Source organism: Stegodyphus dumicola, chromosome 10 (assembly GCF_044657685.1).
Source record: "Stegodyphus dumicola isolate Sdum_Otavi_A_Nest chromosome 10, ASM4465768v1".
In the NCBI taxonomy this organism is placed as follows: domain Eukaryota; kingdom Metazoa; phylum Arthropoda; class Arachnida; order Araneae; family Eresidae; genus Stegodyphus; species Stegodyphus dumicola.
In genome coordinates, this window is record NC_140777.1 from 122103809 (window position 1) to 122124027 (window position 20219).

General features: G+C 40.3%; 1 protein-coding gene across 1 annotated transcript in view; it reads left to right on the forward strand.

Annotated features, from left to right (window-relative positions):
* The window catches only part of LOC118194201 (radial spoke head 14 homolog), a 98614-nt gene that overhangs the window by 51606 nt on the left and 26789 nt on the right, over positions 1-20219 (forward strand). The gene's annotated exons all lie outside the window — the stretch shown is intronic.

Sequence of the window (20219 nt, forward strand, 5' to 3'; positions counted from 1 at the left end):
GAGCTCAACATTCCTCTGCGCTTGTTTTGAATTGCTCTTCTGAGTTTTTGGAGAGTTTGGCAATACCTTTGAGAGTTTATTGTAGTGCCTCTTTCCAGGAAGTCCACCAAAATTACACCTTTTCTGTCCCAAAAAACAGTCGCCATCATCTTCCTTGCCGACATTGTTTGCATGCATTTCTTGGGTTTTTGGGGAGAACTTGTGTGCCCCCACTGCATTGATTGCAATTTCGTTTCACAGTTCACATGTTTCACCCATGTTTCGTCACCAGTAACGATGCGATCGAGTAAAGAGTCACCATCCTTATGGTAAGCGTCCAAAAAGTTCAACGCTGCAGCCATTCGCTGATTTTTGTGGTCCTCTGTCAAGATTTTTGGAATCCATCTTGCACAAAACTTGTGGTAACCAAGCTTTTCGCTGATGATTTCGTGCAACAAACTTCGCGAAATTTGTGGAAAACTCAAAGAAAGTTCCGTTATTGTGAAATTTCGATTTTCACGGACTTTAGCATCGACTTTTTCGAGAAATTCGGCGGTCACTATGCTGGGTCTCCCACTTCGATCTTCGTCGTGAACATTGGTTCGGCCATTTTGAAATCTTATGACCCACTGACGCACTCCACCTTCAGTGATAATGTTGTCCCCATACACTTCACGAAGCTGCCGATAGATTTCTATCGGTTTACAGTTTTTTGCAGTCAGAAACCGTATTACTGAGCGCACCTCGCAGCTCGCGGGATTTTCAATTAACGCAGACATTTCAAACCGTCACAGTATCTGAACGGAGCACAGCACGAACCTCTCACTAGCACGGCTAGATGCAGACTGAGCTGCGCAACGCTCTGACCCCAAGATGGCCGCGCTAGCCCCGCCCCTAGCGGACACAGACGGAAACGTAATCTACTTCCTGGATGGCCCTCGTACCTTCTGTTGCTTGGAATATAGCTATTATTATTTTGGAATCTTATAGTATAAGCATATTGATTATTATACCTATTTTTATACTAACAAAATGTTAACAAAATTTACAAATTCTATAGTTTTCTCTAGCCACTCTATTTAGTCGATAATTATCATTTAAGGAAAACTAAGGACACTCGGTAGTCCAATGATTTTGTTGGCAAATATGGCAAGGTCTTTCGCTATCCTTACCAGTCTGAGTCACATTATCATTTTTTATTTATTTTAATTATTTACATTGCTCTCAGTTGCATTCTCTAAATTTTCTGACAAATCGTCATTAGATTTATTACTCTGTGTTTGTTGCATCATTAAAGCTAGTATCTGAATCCTCCAATGGTTTTTCAATATTTTTTGCTTGACTGACAGCAGTGGCAAAATCACTAGGGCCAAGGTTTTTTACCTCTTTCTTAAATCCGCTCGGAGTGCTTCGATTAATCTTGATAGCATAGCTTTTTGAGCGAGGTTAAACACGCCCTCACTTGAATTGGGACACCACCCGAAATATTTAGCAGCTAACTCCTCGACTAATTCTGAATTTGTCTGATTGAAGTAAAATCTGTCTACATCATCTCAAAGGATTGAGATTTTGCAAATTTCTCATTCAATAATTTTGTTAAATCACTAAATAACATATCTTTACACTATTAATTTCCATTATAAATTTTTATGCCTTACCTCTCAACCGAATTTTTAAAACAAGACTTTTCCTTTGCCAACTCCACTACTCTAGATTAGCAATTTGACGCATTTAATCTAGGAAGAATATTATATTTTTATTCTACTTCCCCGAAAAATTCTCTAATTAATTATAATTAATTACAGCAATCCATAATAGGTGGAGCAGATGCATGGCTCATCTTCATATCAGTACCTTTCTATTTTTGCCATTTTTTTCGAACCTAATTTACTGCCTTTCTGTTTGTTACACGTCCGTATGTTGTTGAATTAATACAGATTATACATACTCAGACACCGTAATCACACCTATTCTTTTAAATCAATCTATAACCCTATAAATTGTACATACCTAGTTATTTACTTTAGCAATATAATTCGTATGTATTACCCCAAGTTACACACACTCTTAGATATTACTAAAACATTCTTTGCTGAAACTGCAATTATAGTTCTTAAAATCCAAACAAGAATTTAAATTTCAAATTCTTCTACAGAATAATTCAATGTGTGACTCATTTTACAGTTTATTCCCGAAATTTTCAAGCTGCTCTAGGGTACATAATATACTCCTAAAGCACACTACAGTATTCACAGTTCCAATCAATCTAGACTAAATTTATATGCTTAAAATACACATCAATACAATCAAGAGCCAAAACATTATGACCAGCCCTACATTTTGCGATGAACGCGCCTGGATGACGTGGAAGGCACGTGATCAGGTGGAAGTGGTATTTAACTGCTGCTGGAGAGTCTGAAGAATCGATTTTGTGATATTGGAACTCTTCTTTTATTATACCTGATCAGAGTGCATGCCGCTGTAACAGTAGGCCGGCATTGCAATAGACTCTGGTTGCTTTCTCCGCTGCTTCATTTTCTGCCATCCGCTCTACCATAGATCGAATGATTGATTTTATTGCCTCTGAGATTACCAACTTAGAATGCATCAAAGAAGCTGATGGATCTCTCTCATCTAAGGACGCACGAGACCTTAAATTCCTTCGACGCCTCAAACTTTTCATTGACAGAGAACTGAACGCTGGTCGTTCTTCTACTTCTCTTCCCAAACCAAACATCGCTGCTCCTAAGGTTAACGACAGTGATTCTTCAATAACTGGAATCAACAAAACTAATGTCAGACGAGCCAGCAGCCCTGCGCGCTCAGATGAAGAGCAGTCGAAAAAATATAAAGCACTGGATGAAGACAGCTCCGGCACGGACTCAGGTCCTAAAGGAGATTTTACTAGAAGACTAAGAAAACCCTCTCGAAAGCCTACTCTGACGGATTCCTCTGTTTTGTCAGAAGTTTCGACAGCTGACCCGACCACGGAAACAACTTCTGATAATATGGATACAGCCCCAAACGTGGATAATATGGATACAGCCCACGCTAATTTGGCGCCATCTAGTGAGATCCCCGAAAAGCCGGCTGCGAGTACGTCTCAGACGGAAAGCATGGTGCGGCCTATCAGTGCTGCAGATGAGGTCACGTGTCCGGCTGAGCTAATAGGTGATGCTCATGATCATGAAACTGGTACCAATTCTGCCGAAAATAATGAGCAGGATGTGGATAAATTCATACATCCAAATAAAGTGAGCAATAAAGCTCCCCCGATTATTATACAAGATGGTAAATACTCCTGGTCAAAATATAAGGAAATGTTTAAAGATGCAGGAATTAAGCTAAAATCAGGTATAATGAAAGCTCAAGACCACTATGAGCTAAAAGTTGACAATATAGAAACTCATAAGAGTTTAACTGCATTACTTAATGCCAAAGGAGTGAAATATCACTCATTTATTTTACCCGAAAACAAGAAGGTTAAAGTTGTTATACGCAGCTTACCGATCGACACGCCAACTTCAGAGATATCTGATGAACTGATAGATAGAGGTTTCCCAGTTGAACGAGTCTCGCAATTAGTAAGACGCAGAAATGGAGAAAAATTTAATCTGCCCCTGTTTCTAGTTATTTTGAAGAGGAATGAAAAAGCGAAAGGGAGACATAATATAACTAAATTATGTTTGCTGAATGTTAATGTAGAAGCTTACAAAGGAAGGAAAGGGCCGGTACAATGCTTTCGGTGTCAGGCATTTCATCATGCCCAGGCAGCATGTATGCATGACCCGAAATACATGAAATGCGCTGGCGATCATTATTCAAAAGACTGCCCCAAGCCAAGAGAAGATAAACCTAAGTGTATAAATTGCCAATTAGATCATACAAGCAACTACAGGGGTTGCCCGAATTTTCCCAAAATAAATACTCAAAATCCGCCTTTGAAGAATTTCAGTGATAGAGTAATTATCAATAAATCTTATGCCGCCGCTGTTGGCGGGCAAACAATGAATACTCTAGATGAAGCTAGAAGTATTTTTGAAGGGCTTAAAAACCTTGTTGAGGCTATTAAGGCTTCCGGCATTCTACAAGTAAATTTAGCTCCTAGCGCAAATGCTAGTAGTTTCAACGCGGTCAATAATGAACCCAATCATGGATAGGAAAGATAATACTTTTAGGCCAATCAAGATGTGAGTGTGGAAAGCTAACAACATGAGAGGAAGGAAAGATGAGTTGGAGGACTTTATGTATGAGAACGACATTGATATTTGCCTGATCTCCGAGACGCACATCACCCCAGGAGACAGAGTTAGCATCAAAAATTATAGAACCTACAGATGTGATAGGTTACATCACAGAGGAGGTGGAGCACTCATCTACGTTCATTGTAAATATTCATCTTGTTTAATTTCGACTGAAAGAGACAAGGGCTATGAAATTGTGATTGCCTCTATTAGCTTGCCTAAGATTGGAGATACCTTATTTGCGGCAATCTACAACCCCCCTACTAATAGGCTAACTGAGGAAATGTTACAAAATATTATTCCGGATTCCTCAATAATGATTTTTGGTGGCGACCTCAATAGTAAGCATAAAGATTGGGGCTGCCGCAGCACCTGCTACACTAGGAATCACCATTATTAATTATACGAATGTTAAGACCCATACCGACTGGAGAATGTACCACAATGTTGTGAAAGTGAGGATCCCTAAATTAGGTGCTATGAAAAGCCCTTCTGATATTGATAAGGAGATTGATAAGTTTACTACATGTCTTAATGACTCTTACTATGAGGCCACCAAGGTTCTCAAAGGTCTTGTAAAATCGCTAAGATTCCAAGGTACATCAAATCTCTCATAGCCGAAAGAAACAGGCTGCGAAGGAGGTATAATATCACCTGGGACCCAATTATTAAAACGGAGTTAAATAGAATCAGTAAGCATATTAAGCTTGAAATGCATAAATTAAAGTGTGAGGCTTGGAATGATAAAATGGAGGAGTTAAACTTGATTAAACTTGACAGTGATGCCTTCTGGCAGTTTACAAAAATGTTAAAGAGGACGCATCAGTGTGATAGGCCAATTATTTCCAACGGCGTGACTGCTTATTCAGATACTGACAAATGTCAGATTTTCGCTTCACATCTTGAAAAGCAGTTTTCTCCCAATCAGATACCTCGTAATATTCACTTTGAGACCCAAGTCAGAATGAAAGTAGAAGAATGGCTAGGTGCTCCGACGGTTCTAAATGCCGATGGTTTAACTAATCCAAGAGAAGTTACGGATATTATCTCCAAATTTAACCCCAAGAAAGCCCCAGGTATTGATGGAGTTACAAATTTAATGATCAGGAACCTCCCGCGCGGTGGAATCACAAGACTTTCCAGCATTTTTAATATGTGCATTACGTTATGCTACTTCCCGGACTGCTGGAAGTACGCAAAAGGTTTCCTACTACCGAAGCCTGCAAAAGACATCACTAAGGCGGAGAATCACAGGCCCATAAGCTTGCTCTCTAATATAGGCAAGATCTTTGAACGAATAATTTTAAGGAAATTCCAGCCTTATTTACAGGTACTTCCGGAAGATCAGTACGGACTTAGGAGCGAACTTTGCACATCTAAACAACTGATTAGGCTCTGGAATTTATCGGCTCTGCTCTGCATCATAAGAGTTGTACTGCAGTGCTCATGCTGGACGTGGCCAAAGCATTTGACCGTGTCTGGCATGAGGGCTTAATATATAAATTGATAATGATGAATTTGCCTAGAGAACTGATCTTACTCACCAGATCTTATATTGCAAATCGTTACTTTACTGTTAGCTGCAAGCAAAGTCCTTCTGGATACAAAACTATCGCTGCAGGCGTCCCCCAGGGGTGCTGTCTTGGCCCAGTACTCTATCTTTTCTATGCGGCTGATTTTCCGCGGGATAAACTCAACAGAAATACATTGCTGGCCTGCTATGCGGATGACACCGCTGTAGCGGTCAGATCTATTCAGCCTAACAGGGCAATTTCTGTTATGCAGGATATAATTATGGACATTGAGGAGTGGTGCTCCAGTTGGAAGATTTCCATCAATGCGACTAAATCACAGCTACTTCTTGTTAGAAGGAAGAAAATGCTGGTCTCAGTTCAGCCACTTTACCTATTCGGCCAACGTGTCCCGATGGTAAACAAGGCCAAGTATTTAGGTGTTTACTTGAATCGAAAACTCACGTGGAGTACGCATGTCAATAACATTGCAAGCAAGACCAAAGGAATTGCTCAACAATTACAAGTACTGCTAGGCCGCAGCTCGCAGTTAGATCTGAGAAGGAAAAGACAGATTTATATTTCCATTTTAAGACCAATTATGTGTTATGCGTCCCCTGTCTGGGCGACTGCTACGAGCTCAGATATCAACAAATTGCAGGTGACTCAAAACACAATCTTACGCACCATGACAGGAGCACCTTTTTACACCCGTAACAAACTCCTGCACGATGATTTACAAGTTGAATATATTGACAAATATCTGCAAAAACTTAACAGCAAGTTCTTTCACAAAGGCTTGAATTGCAGTAAAGGAAACTTTAATGCTGTACTGAACTATGCATTCCTGAGGACTACAATATCAGGTCTTTCACGGCTCACAGAATGAGGGATCACAATTTTGTCACTTAGCCCACTCGTTTTCAAATATGTAAATAACACATTTTTATGCGTACATTACTTCACTTTCATTTGTTTATTACATGTTCAACACTGTATCCTATGCACATTTCATGTATTTTCATTTCATTTGCATCTTCATAGCTCCATACACGTGATTATTACTCTTATCTCAGGGGTGAGAGTTAAGTTACTTTGATGATTGGACTTTGTCACTATGGCCGATGGGCCCTCTTTTCCTTACCCGCTCCGATTTCCCGGCTGGGAACTAGCTGATAGTTGACATTCTGATTGTCCTTAGGGGATTAGATCAATATAGCTTATTAAAGCCCAACTGGGCTAATATAAGCATAAGCAATTAGCATTTAAGAAGAATCGATTCGGAGCGGGGACTTGGTGGATGAAGGTTCACCGTCGGAGATTGTGCCTGCCTCTCAGATCCGTTTAGCAAGTACGTCCGTCTCATGTGGTTTCCCTGTGCGACCACGTGCTCATACGAATCTGATTGCATCAGCATTTTTTAATGCTATTTTACGGTTGGTATTTATTGTGAAATGCTTATATGCTTTCACTATTTTATATTATTTTAGGATTATTTCGCAAAATTTTGATTTTCACCACCACGTGTCTTGCCAAATTGCCTGATTGCTGGTATTGCGACTAATACTGCCATATTGCTTATTATTAAGATTAATTGCGCGTTTGAATATTTAATCAGATAAAATTAAAATATTTTGCGCGTTTGATTTTGGATTTTAGGATCGGATAACACACGTAGTTTCCCCCAAACTCTCACTTCAGGTGACTGTCAGGGGCCTCGTGTGTTCTTCGCCTGCAGATCTGTCTGTGGAGAAGGCTATCGAGCCAGGGCTCCATTCCGGGGTGCAGGACTCCATTTTTATGGGCGCTGGATTTTGGATTTTTTGCGTTTATTTCTGCGTAGCGGACCATGGAGAGGCTCGTGGAAATTTACACAAATCAGCTTAAGGAGTTAGATAAAATGAGAGACAAAAATGATGGGAAATTATCTGACATTGAGAAAACATTTTACAATTTCCTGCTTAGCTCCCTTGAGATTGTAAATGCTTTGAAAGAACAAAATAATAGCGTCTTTGATAAAACACCTACATCTAACACTGGTAAAAACTTTGATGAAAACAGCAGGGCCAGAAGTCCAATAAACTTACATGATGATCCAATTAACAGTACCGAGGAAAAAACACTTGATCAAGATACAAGTTCGGATGAAGAACCACCAGACCGTTAGAACAAAAATTCACAAACCAATTGCTAAAAAAGTGAAATAATCTCACCGATCGTTACGGCTAATCAAGCTAGTAATAGCACGAATGATCATACGTCGATTAATAGTGTGCAAACACATGCAGAATATAATCAGGATAATGAAACAGATAATAACATGGATACCAACGTAAGCGAAACAGAAAATCAGGATAACACAAATAATCAGACGATAACAAATAATGAACGCACTGAAAGTAATACGCAAAATTCAGAGACTAACACGCAAAGAAAACTCCCACCACTAATTCTTAAAGAAAATGTCATGACTTGGGGAAATATCAAAAAAGTATTTCATACCAAAAAATTCTCATTTATTGGACAAAACTTGAGGAATGATGGCATAAAAGTCATTGCAGGAGATGCTGAAAGTTATAGAGGCATGGTTAAAGTACTCAAAGAGCTCAAAGTTGAGCACCACTCCTACATATTGCCTCAAGATAAAAACTTAAAAGTGGTCATAAATGGACTCACTACTACTTCAGACATAGAGGAAATTCAAACTGAATTAGAGGAATTGAATTACAAAATTATTGAAATTAAACAAATGTCACGACGACGAGGGGGGGGAAGTTATTCCACTCCCATTGTTTCTTGTTACACTGCCAAAAACTGACGATTCGAAAAGAATCTATAATGAATACAAACTCTGCAACATGAAAATTAAAGTAGTGGAGTATAAAGGCAGACAGGGGCCCATACAGTGTTTTCGCTGTCAGAGCTTTAACCACACCCAAGCCGGATGCAATTATGCTCCGAAATGTGTCCGATGTGGCGGAGGCCATTCAATTAAAGAATGCCCTGACAGAAAAAATCCGGATAAGCCCCTAGTCTGTGCGAACTGCGGGGGACCTCACACATCTAGCTTTAAGGGTTGTGAAAAGTATCCCAAGAACAATAGTAGCACAAGTAATACTGTCAAAAACAAAACATTCTCAAACCGTATCATAGAAGGTAAAAGTTATGCACAAGCCATATCATCAGGACTATATTCGGAAACAATCAATGAGGCAAAAACAGTTTTTGCTAATCTAGCAGAGCTAGTAAAAATCATTAAAGGCGCTGGCTTCTTGCAATTAACACAACAAACAAAACAGACTATTCAAACCAGTCCAGAAACTGCCATAACACAGACTTTAGATCATGGGTCAATACAAAAATAGTCGGGCCCCTATTCAGTTCATGACCCGGAACGCACATAGCGTCCAGAATAGAATTACGGAACTTCATAACTTTTTACTTGTGTATGATATTGACGTTGCACTCATCACAGAAACGTTTGCGACTCCCTGTTACAATATGAATATCGCAAACTATAGATGTTATAGATGTGACAGATTGAGTCATAGAGGTGGGGGGTCGCGATTTTTGTGAAAAGCACCCTACAATCTTGCCTCATCAGCGAAGATCGTGATAACGGATATGAAGCAGTTACTGCCTCAGTTCTACTCCCATATTATGGAGTTGTCTATTTTATTGCAATGTATAATCCACCGAACAATGTACTTAACATTGATAAATTAGCTGAGCTTCTCCCAAATAATAAACATATCATCCTGGCTGGAGATCTGAACTAAAAAAATACTGAATGGGGCTGTCGAAGAACCAACAATAATGGCGAAGTCCTAATCGAGTTTATCAATAACTATCCTATTTATTTCTATGCACCTGCAGTCTATACTTACCTCCCAGATAACCCTAGAAGAGGAGACATTCTAGACATTGTGCTCACTAATACCGCCATTCCAATGCATTTGGACGTTAAAGTTGAACTAACCTCCGACCACGTGCCGGTTATTGCTATTTTAGACACTAACAAATGCGAAGAAAACAAATTTAAAAATATCACCGACTGGCAGCAATATTACACCCAATTGTTAGAGAACCCCCCAATTATTAGCTCACTTAAGAATAAAGACGACATTGATAATGCGATTGAAATTCTCAACAATAGTATCCTCGGCGCATACAACACTGCTACCAAGAATATCCCAATTGATAGAGACAATTTCCGATTACCCAGAGAAATCAGAGATATGATTAAACAGAGAAACCGATTGAGAAAGAGGTGGCATATTTCCTGGGACCCAGGGGTCAAGAAAGAACTTAACAGACTTAATAATAAAATCAGATGCAAGATTCGGAAACATCGGGATGAGGTCTGGAATAATAAAATTGAGTTTCAATGAATCTGGAAATGATTTCTGGTCTTTCGCAAGAAACCTTAGGCGCAAGCCCCCCCTGCAATAAACCAATTTATAGTAACAACAGAATCGCGCTTACATACAAGGAAAAGGCCGCCCTTATGGCAGAGCACTTAGAACAACAATTCGTGCCGAATCAAGACCCTTGTGACCCACTTTTCTCATTTAATACTAGGCAATTTATCAAAGACTGGCTTGAAGGACCCGGGGCCAAAAATCGCACTGAATATATATCCCCGATAGAGGTTAGGAACATTATCAGAAAATTGAAAAACCAGAAAGCACCTGGTTATGATGAAATAACGAATGTTGCAATTAAAAATATGCCACTTAACATGGTCACAAAATATGTTAGCATTCTCAATGCCTGCCTGGAAAATAACTACTTTCCAGAAAAATGGAAAAAGGCGAAAGTCATTCTTCTACCAAAGCCGGGAAAAGATGCCACCAAACTGGAGGGATACCGACCGATTAGTCTACTCCCAGGACTAGGTAAGATATTCGAACGGGTCATCTATAAAAGAATTGAGCCTCATATGTATAAGCTCCCAATGGAACAATTTGGTTTCTGTAGAAATCTATCAACGACAAAACAACTTGTTCGTCTATGCGAATTCATTGGATCTGCTTTATTCAGGCATCAAAGTGTCGCCTTACTCATGCTAGACGTGGCGAAAACATTCGACCGCGTCTGGCATGAGGGGCTCATTTTCAAGCTCATAACACTTGATTTCAGTAGAGACCTCATCTTACTTATCAACTCCTTCATACGGAACCGCAAATTCTTTGTAAATTTTGGAAATGAACACTCTGAGACTAAATATCTGAAAGCCGGTGTAGCTCAAGGCTCTATTCTTGGTCCTCTTTTATATCTTTTTTACGTTTATGATTTACCCAACAGTGCCGACCTCAATACTTACCTCGGATGTTATGCTGATGACACCGCCCTTGCCGTGAAGTCACATAGTCAAGAGCATGCATTGATAAAACTTCAAGAAAAAATTCCAGCCATAGAGGAATGGTGCGCTAAATGGAGAATTGCGATTAACGGACAAAAATCCCAGTTGATTATCATCGGCAAAAAACATTCCAGACTCCCTATAGACAGAAAAATTAATATCTTTAATGAAGAAGTACCACTTGTTAAGAAGGCTACATATCTTGGGGTAGTCTTAAATCACAGATTTACCTGGAAAGACCACATTCACAATATTAAATGGAAGACCTCTTATACTATCAAAAATCTCCTCCCGCTAACAGGTAAAAACTCCAGACTTGATCTTAAAAGGAAAAGACACATCTATACAGCAATTATCAGGCCAATTTTCTGTTACGCTTCCCCTGCCTGGGCGACCTACACTCAAAGTGACATGAAAAAACTTCAAGTAACGCAAAACAAACTTCTCAGAGTTATTACTAATGCGCACTTTTATGTTTCGAATGAGACCTTACACAGAGATCATCAGATTATCAGATCTTTGCAGAGGACGCACGTATCCGACCACTCGCGACCTTTATCACTCGAGACTCGAACTTCCCTACGTAACTTTATCACGAGTGCAACGTCGCTGTAAATATGTATATAGACTTATTTTGCCGTATATTATTTATGTACTCATTTTCAATTTTTATTTGCATGTATTTATGTTATTCTAATAAATTGTATTGTATAATCTTATTTGTGTAACTTTATTATGACATATACCTATCATGAACAACAGAACAAGTCTGATTTTTACCCTGTCTTCGCCTCTCCTGGTCCTGGGCTTCGTTTGCGTGTTTCTCGAAACTTGTGACGTCATGCTGTCACCCCCTCTTCGCACTACTGATGCCTCCTTTCAATCGTCTTTGCCAACTACCGTCATGCGCCCTTCGGGCCTATGTGTTAAGAGCCGGAAACGTTGCGTAAAAACAGCAATATGCCGGCAATATTGATGATGATGATGATGATGAGTCTGAAGAATCCTTCTCATTTTTCTCGTCATGGACGCAGAAAGTGACGGTCGAACGAGCTCTGAGCTCCGCAACGACAATGACACACGAATACGGCGCCGCCAGCTGGCATATCTACTATACTGCTTCTCCACCACTACAGGTTCTTACTGACATGGACACTACTGCTTCACCATTTGCTTCACCTTCAGCCATGGAATTATCCAAAAGTGCAATTCAAATCTATGCACTCAAAAACCGACATACGGATCTACTATTTGACATCCAGAGACTTCAGCGTTCCGATAATCCCTCAAAGGACCTGATGATCAAACAGATAACCGACGAGGGTGAGAAAATTTTATTTTCACTTCACACTCTATGTACCAACCTAGGAGTCAACCTCTTTACCCTCCCTGCCACCGAAGATGAATTCTTTAAAGAATGTCAGTCTAAATATTCAAAACCCAATGTTTCGGCACCCAACAACCAAAATTCTCCCAAACACACACTGAAAACTAAAAAACCTCACAAGAAATTCCAAAACCTGACAATAAGAAAAGAACTCGCCCTACTGATTCTGAAGTGTTTGCTATACCCCCAAGCACTTAATAGCTAAAAAATCCCCATCCAAACACATCTCAAATGAAAATAACAGTAATATAGCTACTCCAAATTCATTTAACATTATCCAGACAAACACTGAAACTACAGAAAATTCTACACAGCAGCCGGCTGACACCCAAACACCAAAAGTACAGGCACCACCACCCATCTTCATCAAACCTCGTGCCGATTGGTACTTCCTTTTGAATTAACTACGACATCAGGCACCGACAGTCCAATCAAAACAGGACATAGACTTTCTCAAATTAAACACTTCAAATGAAAACGATTACAGGACTGTCGTAAGATTTCTCGCTGACAATAACATTGAATTTAAATCACACACTTTAAAATCTGACAGACCACTTAAAATAGTTATGAGGGGATTACCCTCAAACACTCCACTCAACGTTGTGCAGACTGCGGTGGAAGTGCTCGGTTTCAAGATCCATAAAATTTCACAGCTCAAGCGATGCAAAACCAAAATGCCGATGACTCTATTCTACTTACAGATCTACGATAGCCTGAAAGCAAATGAAATCTACAATATCACAGAATTACTAGGAACTGAAGTCGCTATGGAACATTTCAAAGGTCAGAAAGGCCCTTCACAGTGCTGGCGCTGTCAAGGGTTCTTTCACTCCTCAGAAGTATGCACGCTCCCAAGACGCTGCGTGAAATGTGCTGGTCCACACCAAGCCAAAGACTGCCCGAAGCCCTTTGATGAACCCAATAAATGTGCCAACTGCTCTGGAAATCATGCGGCAAACTGGCGTTCCTGCCCAAGATTCCCTAGCTCAAAAAACAGACCTACTCCAAAACCGAGCACCAAACCCAGCCTGACCGCTGAAAAAACAAACACAAACAAAATTAATCTTCAAAATCACACCCTATTCCCAACACTGCCGGCTGCTCCCACACCCAGTGCAAATAATATCCGCCCTGGAGTTTCTTTCTCCGCTGTCCTTACGGGTATGCAGCAGACTGCACCTCAAATTATTCCAAATTTATCGGTCCCCTTAGGAGCAAATTCGAACCTAAATTGCACCGAAATCCTTTTGGCTATTATCCACATTTCTAACCAGCCTGGTATTGACCAGAGCAGACTTCTTTTGGCATTCAAAAACGCCTTACCACAGCTCAGAGTGGCTCCATCTGGTGCTGATGCAGCATACTACATCTTTGAGAGCTATATCACTCTCCAATTTTCTGATATCCCCAGTCAGTAAAATTCAATACTTTGAAAGGATTGAAAAACATAAAACTATGCACCTGGAATGCAAATGGCATCCTTTCCAAATTCCATGAGTTTAGAGACTATGTAGAAGAGAAGGACTTTAATATTATTTTTGTCCAAGAGACCAAACTCCAGCCAGGGAGAGCTCCCAAGCTTGCAAATTATGCATTGTATAAAAATGACAGACAAGCTTCAAATACTCGTGATGTTTATCATGGTGGCACTTGTGTCTATATAAAAAATTCAATACCTCATAGAAGAATTGACACACCGAGTATGAGCAAACTCGAAACAACAATTATCGAAATTTTCATTCAAAATTCCCCCTCCCTTGTAATGATCTCTGCCTATCGCCCACCAGGTGGAAATTTGCCTGTGGTAGATTTTAACAAACTGCTCAATTTATCAAATAATCTAATCATAGCTGGTGATTTAAATTGTCACCATCAGCATTGGCGTTGTCGCAGATCAAACCCTGCTGGTCGTGCTCTCCTAAAATGGGCTCAGTGCGCCCAAATTAAAATTATTGCGCCGGATTCCCCCACTAGATATGGTTCACGGGGTGCCACTTCATTCATTGATTTGGCACTCTTTCGAAATATCCCTTTTGGATACAAAGTGACTGTTGAAAATTGTTTATCTTCAGATCACAACCCCGTGATCATCGACCTTAGCTGTACTATTTTTAATCAAAATTTTCCGGCACTCGTCTCTACAAATTGGGACAACTTTCGTTTTAAACTTAAAAGTAAACTTTTGCCCTCCCTTGAAATTAAATCCAGCCATGATATAGACACGGCAGTTGATCAGTTAACGACCACCTTAACAAATACTTATAAAGAAGTATCAAAACCCACCCTCAGACCCAACTTTCGTAAATTACCTCAAGAGATTAAACTCAAAATTAAAGAAAAGAATAAAGTACGGAGACTTTGGCAAAGAAATAGAAATCCCGGCTTAAACATTCAACTCCGTACTCTCCAAAATGAGATCAAGGCATCATGTGACCAGTTCTTCCAATCACAATACACAAATTACATTCAGTCCTTAACGACCAATGATAACAGTCTTTGGCGTGCATCTGCCCGCCTACGCAAACACAAATCTCACATTCCGTCCTTAGCAACGGACGCAGTGGTGGCTCACACAGACGCTGAGAAATCCGAACTAATTGCGGACTCTCTTCAAACACAATTTACACCACATAATGAAGGAATTTTTGCGAACAACGCAAATTCTTTCCCACAAGATGTTGAACGCTTCCTATCCTCTCCATTTGCGAGAGAAATACAATACACATCCATGAGCGAGGTAAGCGAATACATTACCAAGCTCAAACCCAAAAAAGCCCCTGGTATGGACTATATTTCTAATCGTATGATTAAAAATTTACCCACCAGTTATCTATTTTTCTTAGTAATGCTTATAAATTTTATGATATAGCATTGCTATTTTCCTCAAAGCTGGAAACAAGCACTCATTGTGCCTATTCCAAAACCAGGCCAAAGACTTTCAAATCCTCAAAATTATAGGCCTATCAGCCTCCTATCTTCGTTATCAAAGATATACGAATTTGTGTTACTTAAACGCCTGAATGATTTTCTCCGAAATCACAACGTTCTAATTGATGAACAATTTGGATTTCGAGTAAAACACTGCACTACGCACCAGCTGCTGAGGACAGTGGAGTTCATTCACGAAGGGTTTCGTAACAAAATGCTTACTGGCGCTTTATTTCTTGACATAGCCAAAGCATTTGATAGGACTTGGCATATAGGAATCATTATCAAGCTCATACGACTTGACATTTCGGCCCATTTAATTCACATAATTATCTCGTACCTCAGTAATAGATCTTTTTCTGTACGAGTTAATTCTTTCATTTCGGCACCCCGTCCTATACTCAGCGGTGTCCCTCAAGGGTTTTCAATTCCCTCAAGGGTTTGGACCCAATTTTGTTCAACATTTTCATCAATGACATACCAAAATCACCTAGTATCACCCTTGCAATTTATGCGGATGATACGGCCATCCTAGCTCAAAACAGACACCTTGAAAACTTGGTACACATCATTCAGAGATATCTCTCCAGCCTTGAGCACTGGCTCATCACTTGGAAAATTAAAATTAATGTTGCAAAATGTGCTGCTATGATCTTCAAACGTAGTCCCCTCTCGTACCCTTCCATTAATTTAAAGTTTTTCGACGACTATGTTCGCTGGTCAAATTCTTACAAGTACCTAGGAGTTGTACTTGATTCTAAATTACGCTGGCACCTTCACATTGAAAATGTTCTCAATAAAGCAAAAGGTGCTAGAGCCCAACTTTACCCTTTATTAGCTCGAAAGAGCCATCTGTCAATTAAAAACAAAATTCTTCTCTATACATCAATAATAAGACCTGTCTTCATGTATGCATGTACAATCTGGGGTACTGCTGCAAAAACTCATGTGAAGAAACTTCAATCTTTTCAAAGTAAGACCCTACGTCGTACAGATGTGATTCATTCGGATCTTAACATTAAACCTGTTGATTATCTTATCAAAAAACTTAGTCAAAATTTATTCCTCAAAATTGAACAGATTGATAACCGAGCACTTCAACAGATGCCAGCATACGATCCATCTATTCGCAGCTCACAGAAGAGACCGAGAGCCGTGATTGGCCGAAAGTTCGGCATCTACCCACCATCGAAAAGGGCAAGACACGTCCTCTCAACTTCATTTCCAGCTCCCGCGCCATGAAGGAAGGACGTCTCTTCGACGAGCTGCCATATAATTGCTTATTCTACCACCAGCACCGGCTAACAAGATCTTCAAGCAAAGTTATCAATCTGTTCGCTTGGAATCACATCTCCCGCAGGTTTTAATCTGCCTATGAATATTTTCACCGCGCTCCCTTATGTTATTTGCACTAACCAACACACGCCACATGCCAATGAGCCTATTAATCGTAAACTCTTTCCTATCTGCTTTTTGCTTTAGTGTTTGTATCGTGTATAAAAATTATAGAAAAAGTATAAAATATAAAAGTACAAAAAAATTATAAAAACCTAAAAACTTATAAAAAAATTATGATGTTTAAGTTTTAAATTCTTATTCCTATTCCTAAACTTTCTCGAGCCTGTGGCTTCCTCTATTGAGCATCAAGTAAATTACTTATGCAAAATTTTTCCTATTTCTGCTCACTTTTAGTAATTCTAATGTGGAGGTACATGGTTTTGAACCATAGGCACTCCGAAATTTGCAAATCATTGGCAAGAATCATTCTTTCACTTACTTCTGTGTGTGATGGGAAAGGCCGCGGATCTAAGCGACTTTGATAGAGGGCAGATTGTAATGGTTCGAAGGATCAGAACAAGTATTTCCGAAACTGCAAGACTCGTGGGTTGTTCGCGATCTACAGTTGTTAGTACGTATGAAAAGTGGATGAATGACGGTGAAACCAGCAGTAGACGACATGGTGTTGGACGTCCACACGCTATCAAAGAAAAAGGTCGTCGGAGATTGTCTCGCATGGTGAAGCAGAACCGGAGCCAGACAGTGGCTCAGCTGACAGTCGAATACAATGCAGAGCCAAGTAGAAAAATATCGGAGCACAATGTTCAGCGGACATTATTGGATATGGGGCTACGCAGCAAACGTCCCACTCGTGTGCCTTTGCTGACCAAGCGTCATCGCCATCTGCGATAGGCCCGGGAACATCGCGACTGGTCCATGGATCAGTGGGAGAGAGTTGCCTGGTCAGATGAATCACGGTTTGTCATTCATCACGTCGATGGCCGTGTCAAGATACGCCGTCTTCCAGGCGAACAGTTGCTCCCTCAATGCACAGTAGGTCATACACATGCCAGTGGTGGCGGTATTATGCTCTGGGGGACGTTTCTTGGGCGTCTCTGGGACCCGTGGTTGTGGTAGATCAGACCATGAGTGTTACAGGGTATCTGAACATCATTGCGGACCAGTTGCACCCTTACATGGCCTTTGTTTTTCCAGCTGGAAATGGAATGTTCCAACAGGACAACACCCCGTGTCACAAGGCTACAATTGTGTTGGAGTGGTTCCAGGAACATGATACTGATTTCCAGTTAATGGACTGGCCGCCTAACTCACCGGATCTCAATCCGATAGAACACATTTGGGATGTCATGGAACGGCAGCTCAGAGGTCAAAGACCACCAATTCGCAATATCTCGTATTTTTGTGACCGTTGCTACAACATCTGGTACAATTTGTCTCTGGCCATCTATCAAGGACTTGTAGCATCCATGCCAAGGCGGGTTGAAGCTGTGTTGCGCTCTAAAGGTGGCCCAACTCGTTATTGACAGGTGGTCATAATGTTTTGGCTCTTGAGTGTATATTCAATATTCTTCAAAATCACTCAATAAAATTATTTCCTACGCTTTATAAGATATTTTCTCCCTCTTTTCCTCATGGCTTCGTGATGTTATTGGAAGCATACTCGACACGTATTCAAAAGGCCTATGTTCGAGTACTGGCTAGGACACTGCACATATTTCACAGCTCCTGCTTCAAAAAAGCTTTACGACTCTACTAGTGGTGCTCGAACTAAAAAGGGGTGGACGATAATTCGTCACCACCAAGATTTGGAGACTAGGTCCCCTAATCCCCCAGTCGCCCTTTAAAAGGGAGAGTATATATGGTATTCTCTCCCTCCTTTTCGCATGCCTTCAGGGTGTAATTTAAAGCATACTCGATGTGTATTCGAGAGATTCACAGTTCGAGTCTAGGCGAGGGTATAACTCATTTTTCATGTTTTCTGATTCAAAATATCCTAAGGACTCCATAACCTCATTATCCACAGTAAACCAGCTGCTAACTCCTTTTTAAATACTTCATATATTTTATCTTAAATAATATAACTATGATTCCATATAAATAAAACAAGTTTTTCTATTATTTGAACATAACATAAAATTTCACTTGTGATTTAGGTGTGGCGCAGAGGCATATTCATATTAAGCTTGAATTTCTTGAAGGAAAAAACGCAACTTCAGAACCCAACAAATTCTAATCAATAAACTCAGGTATGTTGAGAAAATTAATTACATTCATAAGTAAAATGGACGCAAGAAGATGTGAGATCAAGGCTTACCGTTACCGACACTTAATGTTTTGCAAGTTACCATTGCATTGCCATTACAAATCTATCAATTCATTAGAAGGCCCACCAGCGGCCGAGCGGTAAAGTCGCCGAACACTGGTAGTTCGGTCAGAGGTTCGAATCCCGCGAACGGGCTGGCTGCATGGGCGTTTTCGTGGTTTTCCCCATGTGTAACGTGTATACGAGCCAGTTTCCCTTAGAAAGTCCTCCACGAAGGCATCCCTCCCCTTAAGCAGATAGCCCTCGAGGCTTTGCCATAATTACACGAACAAACAAACACACAAACAATTCATTAGATTATTTGGCCAAATACGGACTCCATGTTGATGTCTTCTTGAATATATGTCACTACAATCATAAATTTACAATCATGGGGTCTTAGTGATGCGTATCATAATGCTTACTCATGGTTACACTCTTCTTCCACGCAATCATACGGTCAAATAATCATAGGATCTTGGAGCTGTGTACAGAGTCGTAGCTAGAGTTTTCAGCGCCCAGGGCCAACTGAAGATTTCGCGCCCCATTTTGCTTGCCAAGAATGGAAAACATTTAATTCTAAAATGTCGTAACATCAATTTGGCGCCCCTTGGATTCTGCGCCCGGGGACAGATGTCCCCCCTTGCCCTCCTCAGGCCACGCCCCTGGCTGTGTATCCATATATCCACTCTAGTAACTCTATTCTGGAATATTGCGTATCACTGCAATTACAGGTTCAAACAATCATAGGACCTCGGAGATGGGTGTCATGGGGTCCAAAATTGCTACCAAAACAAAAGGGTGATTTTTCCTTTCAGCGACTCTTTCCTACGCTCGCCTGTAACTGCTACCTCCTTAAGAGTGCTATCTCAAAGGGCAAAATTCCGACAAAAACACTCCTTCACTCAAGGGGTTAGAGTGGCAAAATTGATGTTGTCCAGAAAGTAAGAGGCTAGATCGGATGATGCCAGAGCGGACGCTTAGTGAAGTAACTCCATGTTACACATAGAAAAATACTTTTATTCAAGTTTTGATATTTATCAATAATGCTTATACTTATTATCGGAAGTTCAGGCAAAACAAATCAGAGGTAATTTTTATAAATGTACAGTACTAGCTTCGAAAGTTTGACTACAGAACCTTCTTTTACAGCTTCCGGAGTGAAAATAACAAGCGAAAGAAAATTCCAGAAATTCTCCAT